A 5,874-nucleotide genomic window follows, 5' to 3' on the forward strand; every position below is an offset into this window, starting at 1 on the left:
AAAGAAAGAAAGAAAGAAAGAAAAAGAAAGGAAGAGAAAGAAAGAAAGAAAAGGAAGAAATGGAAGGGAGGGAGGAAAGAAGGAAGAAGTTACATTCTTCCCCCCATTGGGGGAGGAGTACATCATGCATACAAATAAGTAAATACTACCACAGATAAATTTCAAGTCGATTCTACTAGTATTTAAGTGCCTACCATATGTAAGGCACTGTATTAGCCAAGAGGGATACAAAACTAAAATCTTAATTGTCTCTGCCCTTGGACAGTTTTCATTCCAGCAGAGGGTAACTGCATGCACACAGGTAAGTGAGTACAAAATATATAAAGAATAATTAAAGAGACAGCAGGGGTGGGGGATGATGGGAAAGCTTTCCCTGGGAGGCTTCTCCTAGGCTGTGTGTACTGGGTCAGCAGCTGGTGACTGTAGCTGTTGCCTTCACTAAAACACACAAGTAAAATGGTGCTCAGGTGATCACACTTTCACTGATCTTTGTAGAGACCTTGGTCAGCTATAGTATAGATAGAAGCCTGAGCTTTATCTGGTTTTGTAATGGGAGGGGGAGGAGGGCAGGGACTGGTAGGAGAGCAGTTGTCCTTCCCAATAACTAAACCTAGACAGGTGTGACTAGGAAGATAACTCTAGACTCCTGCCTTCTATTTCTACTTCCTAATGAATAATAACTGGAGAGGTGAAGGTTGAAAAAATATGATACCATTATGTTGGGTAATACAACAGCATTAAATACAAATAAAAAAGGAGCAGCCTGACAGCATTAACTGAAATCTGAAGTCGCTGCTTTCCTTTGATTTCATCTTCTTCCTTCCCTGAGGCCACTGTGAAGAAACCAAGAACTTTCAAAGGAATAATTTTGAATTAAGAAAGAGGAGAAACCTAGGGGAAAAAATAAGTGGCTATTTCTCAGTCAGTCTGGTTTTCACTCTTTAGAGGAAATGTTTAGTTGAAGGATTTTTTTATTCACTACCCATGTGACCCATCCCTCTTTGAGCCTCAGTTTCCTCATATGTAAAATGAGGGGGTTGAAGTTGACCCCTTCCAGCTCTAAATCTGTGATCGTGCCTGTAGAGTACCTACCCACACCTGTAAGGTATCTACCCACCTATCCACCTCTATTTCCACTGCCTCAACTTTAAGAGCCAATGAGAGAGATTAATGTCAGTCTCTCTTCAGCCAGATAGTCTATAAGCAAGAGCTGTCTCTAAGGTATAAATTCATCAACATAGATGCTGAAGAGCAATGATAACTTTTACAGAGCTCTTTCAAAGGAAATCAACATGCAGGATTTGACCAGACCTTCCCATTTGCTCATTAAGAAACATCCAACAAGGGCTTACTCTGTGCCCCAAATCACCAAGCGCTTGCTATAGCAGGTGCTTCATCAGTAACATTCCCACTGTAGGGTGGAAAACATCAGCATTAGTTGCTTGAAGGAAGTCTACTTCTAGTAACAGGAATCATGCCTTCCATTTTCATGAGAAGCATGACCTTCCCAGATCTCAATGTTTTGTTTTGTTTTGGTTTTTTTCCAGTCTGGCCTAATTTCTTCCATGTCCTAGGCCTTTTAACCTCTGCTGATTTGCATTCAGAGCATCCACATATTGGCAAAGAACAATGTCCTATTATTATTCACTTGGTATTTCTCTTGTATGACCACCACAGTCTTCTGCTATCTTGACATATTTATAGGTTTAAAGCTAAAACCTTTATTTTTCCATAGCTCTCTTGGGTGGGGGGAGTGTATCTTCAAATATTTCTTTTTAAGATAATCTTTGTGAAGAGCTATTAGTACAGTGCCTGGCACATAGTAGGCACTATGTAAATGCTTATTCCCTTCCGTCCTCCTCCAATCCCCAATTCAATAAGTTTTTATTAAGTGCCTACTATGTGCCAGGCACTGAGGAAACAATGACAAAAATAAAACATACACTGCCCTCAAGAAGCTTACCAAAAAGAAGAAAAGGTTAAATAAAGATAACATAATACAATTTTATTAATAATAATAGCTAGAATTTACATAATACTTTCAGGTTTGCAAAACACTTTACATATTTTATTTCATCCGATCCTCACAACAGCTCTGGGAGGCAGGTGCTATTATTATTATCCTCATTTTACAAATGAGGAAACTGAGGCTAAGAGGTTCAGTAATTTCACAGACAGTAAGTGTCAGAGGCAGAATTTAAATTTAGGTCTTCCTGAGTCTAAGGTCATCACTCGGTGTGTCCCAACACCTAGCTGTCAGCAGATTTCTCACCGAGCCAAAAATCAATACACTTGGGATATCTCAGGACCAACAATGCCCTTTTCAAACTTTGCCTGGATGTATTTAACTACTAAGCAAAATCTCTCCTTCGACTTCAAATTAAACCCAGTATTGTCATTGTAGCATGGGAGGCTTTGAAGCCTCAGATAGGGGCCAGACTCAGGATAAGTCTGGAATCTGGAATCTGGAATCTGAGCGGGTCCTATGGACAACTGAGGGGAATCTGAGCAAGAGCGACCCCTGCAGGTCAGATGGGAGTACAGCCACCAAGCCCAAGTGAAGAGCTCATCACCCCACTCAGGAAGAGGGCCAGGAGACCGCCAGCAGCTAAACAACCATTAAACTGCTCCAGTACTTACTCAGAATCTAGGTAGTCAGCTACCAGGTGGTTCTTTGTTGCGGTGTCGCAGAGATTTTTGGTCAAATACAAACTGGACTAGACATCTGGGGGCTTCCAGCCCAGAAATTTATATATCCATAAGTAAAATATGACTCTAAAATTAAAAAAAAATTACCATACGATTAATTTTAATTTGTTGATAAACCTGACACTTGCAAAACAATTGATATGAAACAACTGAAGAATAATTGTAATAATAATAATAATAATAATAACTGGCATTTACTTACTGTTTTAAGGTTTGCAAAATGCTTTACGTATCATTTGTTTGTTGGGTTTTTTTTTAGAATTCTCGCAACAAGCCTGCAAAAGGTAGGTGCTATTATTCTCATTTTGCAGTTGAGGAAACTAAGGTTGGAAAAGATTGACTTGCCCAAGATCATACAGTGAAGTGAGATTTGAACTCAGGTCTTTCTGATTCTAAGTCCAGTCCTCTATGCATTGCACCACCTAGTTTCCTTGAAAATAACTATAATGACTCATATTTATATACCACTTTAAAGTTTCCAAAGCACTTTATAAATATCTCTAGTTGAGACTTAATTTTTTAAAAACCTATTTTAAAATGTTTAAAAACATTGATTGAACTCTCATGCCATTAGTAAATTTGTTCTGCAGAAATTCTTTCTAAAGACCCAAAAAAGAGACATTCTGGGGGTGTGGGGGGGGAAGGCAGTGCGGCATAATAGAAAGAACATTGGACTTAGATGCAGAGGACTAGAGTTCAAATCTAGCTACATGGTCTTGGGCAAATTATTCTCCCAGCCTCAATTTCTTCATCTGTCAAATGAGGGAGTAGATTATATGACCTCTGAGGACCCTTCTAGCTCTGAGCCTATGAAAATAGAGGAGATTAAAAAAGAAGGCTCCAATAGATTGCCTAAACCAAAATTGTTAGGGCATACTTACGATAAATAATAATAATAATAATAGCTATTATTTATATAGTGATTACTATTATTTCATTTGATCCTTACAACAACCCTGGGAGGTAGGTGCTATTATTATCCCCATTTTACAGATGGGAAAACTCAGACAAACTTAACTGACTTGCCCAGGGTCACAGTTAGTAAGCATCTGAGGCCCAGTTTGAATTCAGGTCTTTCTGACTCCAGTCCTGCAGCTCTGTCAACTGTACCATCTAGCTTTAAGAGAAAATTATATGAGTTCATAGCTCTGCAAAAACCCAGTGATTTCAAAATGAATGACCCAAGGTATTCAATCACCTGATCCTTTCAAAGGTTTGAAACTACCTTATCTCAGTAAGCCATAATTTCCTCTCTGTGTACTTTCCCTCCACCGATACCAGTTTCAGCTCTTTTAAACTTGGTAGAAAGTCTCTAAGAATTGATGAGACAGGTTAAACAACCTTGTGATGAACCTGTCAAAACTTAGCTAGGCAGGTTCTTGTTGTCCATCACTGAATCTGAATTCAAAGCCTCTCCAAGTTCATAGCATCTGTAGGATCTGAAAGGTTGGCAATGGAAAAAAAGAATAAGCTTGTTCTGCTTAGCCCCAGTGGGCATGGAATGATGAGTGGAAAGTAGCCAAGAGGTCCATTTAGGCCTGATATAAGGAAAGACTTCCTCATAATTAGAGCTATTAGAAATGGAATGCACCACATTGGGAGTTAAAGGACTTACCCTCATTGGAAGTCTTTAAGTACTTCTGGATTATATCAAAGAGCAGATTCTTTTATTTCAGGTATGGGTTTGAACTAGCCACACTCTGAGGTCCTATCCAGTTCTGAAATTCTGTATTTTTCTGATCTGCTTCAGTTTGTGTTCCATGGACAGAGACACCAAGAGCTGGGTCAATTCCAAGCCATGATGAGGCAGCAGAGATCTTGTGGGACAACCTAAATAAGAAAAAAAAAGTTTTCTTTAAAAAAAAAAAAAAACAGGGGCAGCTAGGTGGCGCCGTGGAAACAGCACTGGCCCTGGAGTCAGGAGAACCCAAGTTCAAATCCAGCCTCAAACACTTACTAGCTGAGTGACCCTGGGCAAGCCACTTAACCCCCATTGCCTCCAAAAAAAAAAAACCCCACAAAACAACAACAACAAAATAATCCTCTCCCTCTATGATACCTAGCATGAAAAATGATTGCCAGAACCAGCAAAATTTTTTATTGCTGGCCTGTGTGCTATAGGCCAGGAGCAGACTGAATGAAAAGTCCTAGCAGAGGTTAGCTTGCACCATGTGCCCAGATGTGGAGTATGGATAAGACAGGTGTGCTGATGCGAATCCCAGAGCCACCAGGGGCAGACTTGCACTCCTTCTTCTTCGAATAGACTTGTCTTTGGTATCATTAAGTCTTCGTTTTCCTGGACACTAAAAATAATGCAAGGGTTTGCACACCCGTGCCATCCTCCCACTCTCTGACCCATAAATAAATATGCAAACCCTTCATTTAAAACACAGATGTTCCTTGCTGTGACTACACAACTCTATTCAACACATAGTTTGGATTCTGGAGATGTTGATCACTTCCAAAGTGATCTGGCTTCAGTCAAAAGAATTTAGAGCTAATACCTGCACATTACAAGTACCCTCCCCACTCCAAGGGACAATAGAAAGTTAAATTAGATGATTAAAAGTGATATAACTTGCTGCCCTGCATTACAGTGAATTAAGATAGCAGTGTCCAAGAATGATTAATCTTTATTTCAGTTACCCCCTGAAAACAACGTGCAGAGATTAAGTGAAATGTGCTTAATCTTGTTAGTGGGCAGAATTTGGAATTTGCACTTTATTCTTGCCTAAGACTGGCTGAACAGGGTGGCATCACTTAAGATGTAAATTTACACCTTTTAAAAGCAGAAAAGTGGCAACCCAGTGTGCTCTGTTTTACAGCTACCTAGAAGATGCTTTTTTCAGAAGCTACTGAAATGTGTCTCTTGGGCTGTAGGACAGGAAGACAAAAAATGAAATCATATCATTAGTGCTCAATCAGTGCGCTAGGTAAGCCACTTTCCAAGATATCTGTTCTTCCCTCCTTTGAAGCAACATGACAAAGACCTTGGGGACCAGTAAAAGACACTCAAGGTTTGGTTTTGTTTTTAAGGAAAAAACACATTGCTTAATGGGGCATCTCCATGTCCTGAGACCAGACCCTCAGTCATATTCCAAGGGAATAGGTTTGTTTTCTGGTTGTTGTTGTTGTTCAGTCATTTCAGTTGCATACAACTCATCA

At 39.7% G+C, this 5,874-nt stretch overlaps 1 long non-coding RNA gene across 2 annotated transcripts in view; it reads right to left on the reverse strand.

Annotated features, from left to right (window-relative positions):
- Window positions 1–5,874, reverse strand: part of LOC114050079 — a 121,633-nt gene that overhangs the window by 95,029 nt on the left and 20,730 nt on the right. For both annotated transcript variants that reach the window (XR_003569931.1, XR_003569932.1), the window contains exons 2-3: window positions 4,325–4,539; window positions 2,641–2,775 (exon numbers count right to left, since the gene is read on the reverse strand). This is a non-coding gene — a long non-coding RNA (uncharacterized LOC114050079). The remainder of the gene's footprint in view (window positions 1–2,640; window positions 2,776–4,324; window positions 4,540–5,874) is intronic.

This window comes from Vombatus ursinus, unplaced genomic scaffold (assembly GCF_900497805.2).
Source record: "Vombatus ursinus unplaced genomic scaffold, bare-nosed wombat genome assembly UNPS02014798.1, whole genome shotgun sequence".
Lineage (NCBI taxonomy): Eukaryota > Metazoa > Chordata > Mammalia > Diprotodontia > Vombatidae > Vombatus > Vombatus ursinus.